At 35.6% G+C, this 12,932-nt stretch overlaps 1 protein-coding gene across 8 annotated transcripts in view; it reads right to left on the bottom strand.

Moving 5' to 3' along the window:
• Nucleotides 1-12,932, bottom strand: part of LOC108045446 (cAMP-specific 3',5'-cyclic phosphodiesterase) — a 122,198-nt gene that overhangs the window by 94,391 nt on the left and 14,875 nt on the right. For 3 of the 8 annotated variants that reach the window (XM_044461320.1, XM_044461323.1, XM_044461324.1), the window contains exon 1: nucleotides 8,843-11,879. The exons of 3 other annotated variants lie outside the window; for them this stretch is intronic. The gene's annotated coding sequence lies outside the window, so the exon portion shown is untranslated. Of the gene's footprint in view, nucleotides 1-8,842; nucleotides 11,880-12,932 lie in introns of those variants that run through there. 2 more of the 8 variants (XM_044461321.1, XM_044461322.1) reach the window with 2 other exon arrangements.

Genomic DNA, 12,932 nt, shown 5'->3' with positions numbered 1-12,932 from the left:
ATTGTACTGAGCAGTTCAATTAAAATTCGAAGGAGAAACGTTTGTTTTGCATGGAATAATCTATATTATTAAAATGCCTCAAAAGGATTCTTGATTCATAAATAAAAGAAGAAAATAAATAATATTCAGATATTTTAAGGAAAAGTAAATTTAAGAAGTTTAAATTGTAATTTAAATTTTAAATTGACAAAACCAACTTTAATTAAACTAATCAATGTTAAACACTACAATTTTAGTTATTTTGGGTAACTTAAGTAGACATTTAATAATCATTTGTGTTGCTCTAATGTTTATTTAATTTTAATAGCTGCCATTTTCGTTTTGAGTACATAAATATTATGAATTAATAAAGCATTTCATTAATAACTAAATTCCTCTAAAAAAAATAGAACTGAATAGTTTCCATCATGATTATACAAAACATGAAACCTTAGTATATAAATGCCTTTATAATAATCATAAGCCAATTGTCAATGCTCACACGTTTCCGATTAGTTTACAATTATTTGAGTATTTTTATATTTTGTTCTTCTTTTTTCGGTCTAGCGGCGATAAGTTTATGGTGTGTGTCCTATAAATCACAATCAAAGTCATGTTAACAAGTTATTTGTACTCGTTGCTTCTTTCGCAGTCGCTGTTTTTGGTTTTATTTTTTTTTTACAGCCCTTATCTGTTTATCAGTTTATTTGGAGAGCAGCCGAAGAAAAAAGGGAACGATGTGGGAAATAATAACAATAGTAGTATGCACATCAACTGGCTATCGCATATAGGCCAAAAAGCGAGGGCGATAACTCTTACTGGATTAGGTGTCGTGCGGCATTATCTCTTCTATAATTCATTTCCAGTGTGGCTTTGGATTTCACATGCTTATTTGTCGCCATAATGTTGGCTGAAATCGCTGGATATTCTGTTATTTCTAACACATTTTTTCGGTTTGCAGTGTACCTTGTTGATATTTGTTGAAATAATTCCCCAAATAATCTGGTATGAAAATAATCTGTTGTTTTTATACATGCGTATTTGCCTTGGGTATTTTTCGCACAAATGGGAAAATATTTTCTAAGTAAATTGAATCAAAATAAATCTATATTATTTCAGGGAAACAACAACTAAAAAATGAATGCCCATTATGTGTAAATCTTATTGATAAAATATTGGCCAGCAAATATATGATTGATTTTTGTTATATATTTAGTTAAGTGCCTAATTTATATGGTTTTACTCTGCTGGCAGTTTTTATAAAAACATTCGTTATTTGTCGAAATAAATGCTTAAATATTTGCGAACGGAAAACTATAACTTCCGTTGTTATAATTTCTATTAGCATTTTGTTCAGAACCCTTTGAGCGTAATGCAATTTATTTGCTTGCCCACTGTTTGCTGTTTGCTCACAGGAAAAAGTTCGTAGCGATCAACTTCAACCTAATTAATTATTATACCAACTTTTTCCAACTTTGCAATATGCACGATATATATGTTTTCGCATATATCCAACGCAGCTGACCATAGGCAAAGTTGGCCAACAGTCTGTGGTGGGCTGAAACTTTTGCATTCTATTACAGTCTTGGGCTTATGTATGTCGAAAGCTAATCAAAAACTCATTCAAAATTCATACACAACAGGTAGGAGGCTATAGACTCTGTAGGGTGAGTGAAAGCCAAATCAAAATCCAAGCTAGCAGGAAAAAAAAGGATGACAAAATTTGCCCAGAAAACAAAAGGGAATCCAAAATGGGCAAAAGGGAAAACCCGGGTTTTTTCTTCAACCAGTCGTAAATTTAGGGCAAAAGTTTATGCAAAACAGGGGATGACATTAAAATACTTTTAAAGATCTTTGCGCAGACCTTTTTCCCCCCCCAAAAAAGAATGTACTTAAATTGTAATAACTTAATAGGAAGAGCCACTTAAATTACTTGCTTTGAACGAAAACAAATTACGGTCTCTACAAATTGCCATAAAATATTTTAATTGAACTTACATCATTTGGCGGAAATGCATTTAAACTTTCCGCCATACATTTTATGTGACATAATAGCCATTGATGGATGGTCGCACGTGTTTTTAATGTCGTTATTTAGTTACACTCTTCGCATATTATTGCTTGCAAAAATTATAATAAAATTGCAATTTAAATATGTTTAAATATATTGCCTTGATCTAATTTTGTTTTTAATTTGTATAGATTTTCATATATATAAAAACAAATCAAATGATAAATATAAGTAGATGGACTTTAAACAAATAGCCTGTTTCATTTACTAATTAGTGATATGCGTATACTTCCTTTAAAAGAAACTTTTTTCTATCAGTTTCATAGAGAGAGCACAACATTTTTTTAATTAGCAAACTCGTTTGAAACTCATAATGTAATTTGAGAAGACAGTCCATCAGAATTCCTGACAATTGGCATCCGAATTACTGGCACATCCCCATCATCATTTTAGTTTCGGTCGGGCAAATCTATTCTCACTTCGAATTCCATTTGGCCTTTGTGGGCTTAGGGTCCAATGCGAAAATTGAAAGGAGAAGCCTCAGATTCCAAGTCCTGGTTCGACGATGATTACGTTGCATAAATGCAGATTATTCTGGCCACAAAATCAGACCACAATTGGCCAAATATGCGTCTCCATACGACAGCTGTGGCCCGTTGACATGCTCACAGGTTCGATTATTAATTTCGACCGACAACTGCACATGCTTTTGGCAGGTTTTCTCCCCCATCAACCATTTGATTAGGCCTGATATCAAAACCCAGAAATCGCCCCAACCAAAGAACCTTTAATTAGGAATCGGCCGGGAATCAAAGTCCTGAGGCCACAAAAATCCAAAATGCGAATCTGAACAAAGAATCCCACATTCAACTTGATAAACATAAATGTCACATTGTCTTTTTTCACCTGACAGGAAAATAGAGAAGAAAAGGGAAAACAATCAACTTAAATTAGTCATTTTTAATATATAAATTACGATTTAAATTTAACATTTTCTAACTTCGTTTATATCAAACGTATCTGTTATTTATTTCATAACTTCAATATACAATTGATACGATTGTTTCTTGTTATTAATTGGAAACAGAGCTTTACTGTGTCCTCAATAAATTTAATTTTCGCCATATTTTCTGCTGTTAATAATTAAAATCGGGCCAGAGTCTAGTGACATGACCTGCAATGCACGACAGTCCGCCCGCGAAAATCCGACTTTTATTTCTCCTATTTGTTTTGGGCGACCCAAAAAACAACAAAAAGAAAAAGAAAGTGGAAAACGGAAAACAGAAAACAGAGGAACAACTGAGGCACAGCAGCTGGAAAATCGAAAATCGATGGCTCAAGTGGAAAGCAAATTGCTGAGGGCGGCAAAAAAAAAAATAAAAATTGTACGTTGAGAAATCGATTGCAAAGATTCTCGGCACTTGCTGTAAAAATCGCCAATGAATAGCAGATGGCAAATCAAACAATCGAATTCAATTATTTCGTTAATTCAAGCAGATAACATCTCGTATGCGCAATGTCTGCTGGCAATCAAAACGGAAAACACTCGATAAATAAGCATTTCGATATTTGATGGATGGCCACTTTTCATGGAATATAAAATAACGACTTGCTTATGTGAGCATGTTTTTCTACACACTTAGGATTTTGATTAAAGACATTCTAAACGTTTATTTCCTTGACTTATTATATGCAAATTCTGACTTTAAAAGTTTTTAAAACTAATTATCCTAAAAAAAATGGTTGGGTTTGTTTTATTTCATATTTGTTTTGGGCAAGGCAACCGAAAAGTTATTTATATATCTAAGTGGTTCATAAAACGTGGCCAAGATTGTTTAAAATAAATGCTTATTATTCGAATAAAGATTTTTTATTAATGGCTGTTTATGTTTGGTTATACACAAAAGATAAAAGACCCAATTGTTTATGGATGTTTATGTTTATGCTAATTTCTGAAAGATGTGGAAAAGCTGCGAAAAGTAATTACAGTTATATTTAGCTTTTATTTAATGTCTTTAAATTAGCTTTGACAAGTGATGTTTCAAATTTTCGAATCCATGTTCTATGCCATATTCAATTTATATATATTCTTTTTGCAGTTGCTTATTCACAAGATTTTTCTGACCATAATTATGTATTTTTTTTGAGCATTTAAAACCCTACTTTGTGATATTAAATCACGATTAGGAGGCCATATCATGCACAATTCCTTAGAATCCTTGATTTTGGGTTTTGGTAATTGTATTTGGTATTTGGCATTTGCCAGAGCAATTGCAAAACCCATCCATCATGATGGCCGCTACAATTTCCTTGGAAAATTCCCATGCCAGTGGCCAGTTGACACAAATTGCGGGCGTTAATTTTCACCATTAGCCAGGGCCAAACGGAAACGATGGCCGACAGTTTGTCAACATCGATTTGTCCTTGATTTTCTATGCAAATTTCCCCATCGATAACGGCCATAATCAATATGGCACACAGCCTGTTGTCTTGGCCAACGGGAAAATAGAAAAACAGGGCGGCAAAAAAAAAAAATAACATAAAAAATGAATGTCAATGATTGATTGAACTTGTCACCAAGTGACTCTTATCAACGCATTCATATTGCTATTTAATTACAAAACTTTTCATCTGATTTGAGGTTAAACAGGGCTGTGTGAATTCTGTGGTCTGGCAATTAATGTATATAGAAATGCGGAGCTGTAATGAAATTCCCCTGGCGTGTTTAATAATCTCAGATAAGTGAAAAACGAAAGAAAAATCGGTGAAGAGAGAGCGGGGGGATAAAGCCGAGGCGGGTACTGAAATAAGTGCAAATTGAAATATTACGTATACGCACAATTGCACACGCACACATACACAGCGAAGGGAGGAAAATTGCTAACTTTTTTCTGCCAAGGGTCAGGGATACTCTTTCGAAATTAGAACATAAATAGGAAACCTGTTCTTAAATTGAAGTTTGATTAAATTTTTAGAGCTTAAGTAGTTGCTTATTAAAAAATTACGTATACGCAATATACACACACAAAATCGGGAGTAATACTAAATGACTATTTCTCAACTTTTAGCTTGAGCACTTGGATTTTAGAAATTTTTAAATAATAAATGTTTTCTTATATTTTAACTAATGAATTTTCGGGACGCCTCAAACTTAATCACAGCCTCATCTATACAAATTAAATTTCTTGAGTTCAGATGTTCATCAATTTAAATTAAGAGTCCTCCTGCCCCGAAAACCCTATTAAAATGTCACCCCAAAACGGGTTCCCAGGGTCCATAAGCCCAGAAGTAAAAGCTTATCATTTCGTGGAGGGTATTTTAAGTCACCCCCGTCATGTTGACAAAGATTATGTGACAATAAGCTTAGATAATTCATTTGCTACGAGGAGCACATAAAGCAGCCTCACCAACACACATCCAAGGGGGAAATTCGGCGGGGAAAGCGGTGAAAGGGGGGCGGAAAATGTGCGGGGAGGGTGGGGTCACAATGGGCACTGAACAGAAGCAGCTGTCAATTGTGTAAATATTTTGTGGCAAAAGTACAAATAGAAATGCTGTCGATAAATCGAAGCACATGACTAGCCTTGCATTAACAGCTGCGACTTGTATCGCCAATATCTGTGTGTGTGTTTCAATGTAAAACGGGGGAGAAAGTGGGTGAAAGGGAGTGAAAGGGGGTGAAAGTAGGGGTGATCACTTGAGGGGGGGCTGTCAATTACATTTCAATCATTTGGAGTTCGTGCCGCCTGGGAATGGGTGTAAATGAACCATCAAAATGGCGAGTGTCTCATCAGCGAAATAGTTTAAGAATGAGTTCAGCAGGAGGTGGTAATGGCTTGGTAATGAGTGAGTAATAAGTGAATACTCGTAGATGATGAGAAAGTAATATGAAGGATAAAGAGTAAAGAATAAATATGTAGGTATTGAACTTGTTTGATCACTTCAGAGCTTAGTACAAATACTAAAACATTTTATTAAATGTTTTCTATAAAATTCGAAGCATAAACTACTTGCCACACTGCCAATTAAAATATTATGCAATAGCCAGGCAATCATTGACCTCTTTTGGAACCCTTGAGTTCAATGATTGCAATATTTGGAAATAAAATGAAATGACTGGTAGTGAGTATCTCATTTGGGAAGCATTTTCATCCAACTGCAAATAAATGTATTGCTCGGCGAGAATATTTGCCTTGCAAATGTGACTCATAAAGCCAAGAAATGCACGCACATAGAAGTTCGGATCGAACATTTCTACTTTTTTTTCCATTTAAATGTAAATTGGAGACACATGTGCTGGCATTTGGGGTTATAGCATTTCTTTTTTTTTGTTGTTTTCGACAATTTTTCTGTGCGGTTTTCGCCGCAGACATTGGCTTTTATCAAATTTGTCTTAATTTGCCAATCAGTTTGAAGGGCAGTTCGGTCTCCTTCGTTATATTAAGGGGCACGAATGCAAATCCTTCTATTTAGTTGCACTGTCAGGCTGATAAGTGTGTCGCCCGATGCTCTGACAATCTACATCTATATCTTTGGCTATATAGCCATATCTAATCGATCCAATCGACAAGATTTTTATAGGCTCTTTCGATTTTAAATAAGGTAAATAAATTCCGATCGACTGCCCAGTCGCAATGTCGCCGGGGAAATAGTCATACGTCAATCAGTTTTTGATCGAAGTACAGTGGACACCCGGTTGTGTCACACGGCCGGCTGGGCTTGGACACTTCAACCGATTCCCCCGGCGTTATCTACCGTGTGAATTGTATAATATTTTTTTTTTTTTTTTTGGTTTTTGGGCTTGTAGAGCTCTTGTCCCCGAAATACCTACTTCAGGCCTTAAGTCGTCGGGTCTCTATCGCATTTGGGTCTTATCTTATCGACTGCCCAGCGACCACCCCCATCCATCCACCCAACCACCGATCCATTATGAAACATTTCGCATTTCTGCTTCGTGATTAATTTTGAATAAAATAGCTGCTGCGAAGTAATGGCGGATTTAAAAATAAGCCCAGCCACTCAGCAAAAAAAGCGATCAGAAAACCCAATTGGCGCCAAAAGTCTTGATTATAGTTTAAAAGAACATACAATTTCAGTAGGTTTTAAGAGACAAATGATCAAATTTAAAAATATCTGTAATTCCCTATAATTGTCAAATTGCCAATTCATTTTGTGTGAATTTCTGAGAAAGTTTGATTGACTTAAAACAATTTTCATTTATTAAGGACTTCTTGGCTCTCATCAAGAACAATGTGGTGCCAGCTTTTAGCAGACACTGTGCCGATCCATCAGCATCTTCATCATCGGCAGACATTGCTGCAGATGCATTTTCTGGATAGGCCTTCGAGGGCGGGGATGGGGCTCTTGTTGCAGGGGGGGGAGGGGGCGTGGCAAGGGGCTGCCTCAAGTGCCCCTCATCGAGTGGCATTCGAGTGGATCCGTTCGAATGAGCAGCATATATTCGGGCAATTAAAATCGAGTCTGGCGTTTGGCCCACAGGCAGATGAGCTTTAATATTGATGAACTGCTAGATGGCATAAATGCTTAATTAAACAGCATAGTACAAAGGACTTGAGAAAAGGCATTTTCGAGGATGCAGAATGTTGAGCGAATTAAACAAAAATTAATTACTGCCTTTGCAATACCTCTAACAGTTAACGATAAATGTAAATGAAATTGACCTTGGTTTAATGGCTGAAATAAAAGCTGATCAGATGTCGTTTGGCATCAACAAGCCAGGTTATTAAATTTAATAACATACTTGTTTCTCGCATTTATGCTATTAATCGTTTTCATCTAGTAATTTAACAATGAATAAGCCAGCCACAGAAAGTATAACTGATTGAATGCCTAAAATTTAAATCTTTGAAATATTTTAAGATCGTAAAATAAATATGCCTATATATATTTCGAAGTTATAGAACCATATTTACTACGGATGCAAATAAGGGCAATCAATTATTATTGACACATTTATAAGTATGACCTTTGATAACGAAGCACAGCCCTTTAAAAACCCTTTCAGTAACTCATAAATCTTGCAGGCAACCCAACCCTTTGAAACACATACAGACACAAAGAAAATGTTATGAAAATCGCTGCAATTAATTTATACAAAATTGAGGACTAGTAAAGTATGCTAAATTAATTGCCGTGCTTCTGTGAATATTTGCAGCTGAAACTAATCCGATGAAATGCATTTATTATTCCCATTCTACTTCTGGAAAACAAAAAAAGCACGCTCAACAAGTTTTGGCTTTGTGTTTGCTTTGTGTAAAAGAGGAATAGCAGTGAATCGAATCGAGCAACCTTAAAAAGTCAAACCGTATTTAAATACGCATTCAATTCCGTGAATATTATTGCCGAAATTCAATGGAGCCTGCCAAAAACAATGCCCCAAAAGCAATTATACAGCTGTGTTTAAAATAATAGAGCTTTAGAAAAAGTGCGAAACTCATTTTTATTATCCCTTTTATTTCTGTTTTGAATACAAAAATGTACAAACATATTAAAATATGGTTTTTAAAATGAAAACCAATTAAAATATTATTGGTTTATACTATATTTTTGTTTTTCTCTGTCATTGATTTGTATCAGTGTCAGACAAATATTAATATTGTTGAAATATTTTTCTTTACTTTTTTTTAAAGCCTTTACGGTTTTGAACACATTTGTATTATTCTGGGCAAAAATTTGAACCGCAAATCGAATCAAATGCAGTCGACTGAAAAATAATATGCGATTCAAGGGGTAATATATTAGTATTTGGGTTTTCGGGGGAGACAAAAAGTATGCGGCAATGAGGCAAGATTGTTTTTCGTATGAAATATTAATTAAATAATTCCTGGTTACCTTTTGGGGACGGTGGGTCCTGTTTCCTTTGGATCCTGGTTGTTCCTCGATTTCTTTTTTTGTATTTTGTTTTTTTTATTTCGGAGCTTTTCTCCGGGGGACTGGGCTGTAAGCCCACCGACCTGACTTACGGCACAATTTGTTTTAATTGCTTTTTAGCCTTAGCTTTTTTCTTCCGTTTCTCTTGAATTTCTGGACGTTTTATGTATTTATCTCTGCTTCTGTGGAAATTAACGCGCAATGCAAACAAAAGGGAAATTCAACATTTTCAAAATATATTTTACACCTTTGTGACTTTTTGTGTTTTTGCGTGTATTGTTTTTTTTCTTTTTTTTTTTTTGTTGTTGGTGAAAAACAGTTTTGTCTCGTCCGCCGTTTGGCTTTTGGTTTATTTTTATCGTTCCGTTCGTTTCAGGGCCCCAAAACAAAAAAAAAAATAAATAAATAAAATACGGGAGCGGGCAGAAGGAGCGGCATATTCATCCACTCGACTGCTCAGTTTTATAAATAAGTTCTGTGTTTTCGGTTTTGTGTTCGCCGCTATACTGTTGCCAGCGAAATGAATTTTAAGCCAAGCTAACATGATGATTATGTGACCCCCATCCATCCTCAGAGAATATTTCTGCGAGATCCGAGGAGATCCGAGATACCAGATACCATATACCATATACCATATAACATTTACCAGACTTATGTTCAGCTGCACTAGGGAATGCGTTAATTATGCGACACGAGCACTTAGCCAACAGACCCACAAGCATTTCAATTTTGATGAATTCCTCTCGCACCCGGGAATGCGTCTGTTTTTTTTATGTTTTTTTTTTTGGCTTGGGGCATCTTGGCTTTTTCATTGGATTAGTATGGAACTTTCTATTTCATAATTCTCTTAGCGAATTTCGTGAGGCACTTATATGTGCAAATTATTCTCACCAAGCTATTTAATTTAATTTCCAAACTTTAAAGCAAATGCTTTCGAAAAATGTGTTGTTAAATTTTATTATAGGTCTAGTCAACATTTTATTTTGGCAACCCCAAACTTATTGTAGGTTTGTCTAATCCTGGAATTTATTTAAGATTTTTAAAATGAATACAAGTAAATAAAATAAAATGTATCCTAAGGCTTCATAAAAATCAAGTTTATTTTAGCTGAGTTCTAGGTATAATTTTTATTTCAAAATAGTTTTTACTACAGAAAAAGATCCATTTAAAACATACTTGATATTTTGTTTATTTCCTTATTCATAATATTCAGTTTAAGAATTTATGATTAAAGTGTATGTGTATGGCAGCGAACTGAAATACCCAGAAAACAAAAGAGCACTCCAACTTCGTTAAATTGCAGGTGTCGCATTTAGTTTTCTAATTTTCTTTTGTCTGCGGGGTAGAAAGACACATTTTTAAATTGTTTTGCCAGCCGCACAAAAGTTCGTCAAAATGTGTTAATTTTCGTAGCCCATTGTGTGGCATTGTTGTTGCCATTTGCCATCAGGGGGCTTTCTATATGGGCGACGTCTAATAATTTTGATTGCTGCCAAAAATTCTTAGACAGACGGCCGCATTTCGCATTTCGTTGTCTGACTAAGTGAGGGCAAAGTAAGTGAAAAACTATAAAAACAAAAAAAACAAAATAACAAAAACCATTTAGAAACAAGAAACAGAAGCCACCAGAAGTGGACGACTCGGTGACTAAATGTTACACCCCCTCACCCGATTCCCCCCTCAGATTTTGGTATCCGGGTCTAGAATCTACACATTTTTATAAACTTTATGCGTTTATTACGCTAATTGTTGTTGCTGTTGCGAACGATAGCAAGTGATATGAAAACTTGGACTAGTTTTTTTTTCTTTCTTTTGTTTGCTTTTTAGCAATTGTGATTTGTTTGACTCATCGAAAGTTTTGGTCGAAGTTTATTGGGATCAAAAAACCCGCTCAAGTTAAACCCACTTTGACTGCATGTTTTTTCGCTTGGCAATCTGAGTTAATAAGCAATTTAGGAGACAAGATAAGAAATTGAAAATTGCTGGAAAAATTAAAGCCACTGCAAACATAGATAATTGCAGTTTATTGCACAGACAAAATGTTCTTTGAAATAGGTTGTAAACTTATTTAGATTTTGATAATGAGGTTTTAGCATGAGCCTCTAATTGCAATTGTTGAATGACATTCTGTTCCTCAAGTAGAACGAATTTTTGATACGTTTTAAATTTTTTACACAATTACTCTGAGTTCTAAACTAGATCTCATAAATTTATTCGGTATTATTTGGTACTGCCTTATTGTTATTATGAACTATTAAAAAATGTAGAATGGTTTCGCTTAGTTTTTCTAACCACAAATTTGTTTTTCTTTTTTTTCCCTTAGACATGCTTTTCCCTTACCAAACCCTTTCATTCGAAATCTCCTTTGGGAGAGCTGCCTTTAAACCTTTTCCCCCGGCAGCATCATTAATCACCTGCCACTTCTTTTTGCTTTTTAACAACAAATACTCATGGCCCGTCGATTAATCAGCGAATCGCTTATAGGAAACCGATGATAACAATCTATAAAAGCGATTAATTGTTGTTTTTTTTATAAATATATTTTCTTAGGTGCTTTTTATGGCATTTTGTCATTTGGTTATTCTTGATCTGGCTTTGACAAAATCGACGCCCCCGCTTTATTTATTTTTTTTCCGGATCTACCTTTTAAGGGTTGTGCTGTGGCCCTGCAACAAGTTTTCTGGTTTAGTTTTAGTCCGGGTCTTAAGAGTTCCTACGCCGATCACTTCACTTCACTTAACAGTTGTGCACTTTGATTTGCTTTTCTTTCGCAGTATAGCTTTATTTTTGTGACATTTTTTGTTTGAATTTGTATTTTGCTCAAGCACTTTTGCACACACGAAAAAGAAAAAAGGTAACACTTGGAAAAAAAACGAGTGCTCAAAATGGAAAACGCACTTGGGGCACACGTGCTGGATGTTGCTGCTGTAATGTTGATATTGATGTTGATGTTGACTCTGATGTTGCTGCTGCTGCTGCTGTTGCTGCTGCCGCTGTGCTGTTGCTGCTGCTCAGAGGTCTGATTTGCAACTGGCAGGGCGATGCGATAAGCCGCTTCCGACTCGCAATCGGTGGTTGGCTCGGCCGCGACACGAACCACCGACGCCCAACCACCGCACCACCAACTGCCGAGTGGTTCGAGTCGAACATGTTGCGGGCCGGGAAACATAACCAATCCGGTGGCCAAAATTGGCAGGCAATGTGCAAAGGCAATCAAACAAATAAAACAAATCGAAGGGATAACTGGACAGTGGTCTCACAGCTCTTACATTTCTATAACATTTTAGTTAATTAAGAAGACCAGAACATTTCATAAAATATGTATTTATAAAAGTGCCTCTTAGTAACTCTTAGGCAGATTAAATCCTACAAAAATTACCCCAGTTACTATTAGTTTGTATATGGTTTTAAAGACCTTTTCTAAAATTCCGATAGATTTTACCAAATATTTTTATTGTAGAACCAAATTACGCGTATCTTAGCTATAATTTAATGTAAAAATACACTTTTAAATTAATAAAGAATGAAATTAATTTGATTGATTGAATTGTTAAAAATATTTCCCAGATATATATTAAGAGTGCATTCCTTGACTTTTGGTAAATAAATAGCAAAAGTTAAATATTATGGTTTTGTAACATTGCCAAATGGCATTTGCACCACTGTGCCTGTTCAAATAGCCCGGGATCGAGCCAACATGTTGTCGGCTAGTTGCCGATGAACTGGGCTAACATGTTGGCCAGCCGGGCTTTAAAAACCCTCGAAAAAGTCGGCAAACAAAGGCTACAAATGCGGCTGAAACTGCAGTTGGAACTGCAAATGGAGGAAGAATGCTTTCAGCTTTCTGGCAGTGGAGATTCCCCACGGCCATCGGCAGACAACAATGGGCCCAACTTCGGTTTGTTTCATTTCGGGGAGCTGGGCAACGCGGCGTATGATTAACGGAATTAGCAAACATTTATCAGCCACTGCTGGGAATCCAAAATCTGGCACACGAGATAGAAATGGAAAGTTGTCACAACATCGGGCACACTTCCGTTTTCAGTTCTCC

This window comes from Drosophila rhopaloa, unplaced genomic scaffold, assembly GCF_018152115.1.
Source record: "Drosophila rhopaloa isolate 14029-0021.01 unplaced genomic scaffold, ASM1815211v1 contig_3, whole genome shotgun sequence".
Lineage (NCBI taxonomy): Eukaryota > Metazoa > Arthropoda > Insecta > Diptera > Drosophilidae > Drosophila > Drosophila rhopaloa.
This window is presented reverse-complemented; position numbering and strand designations above follow the sequence as displayed.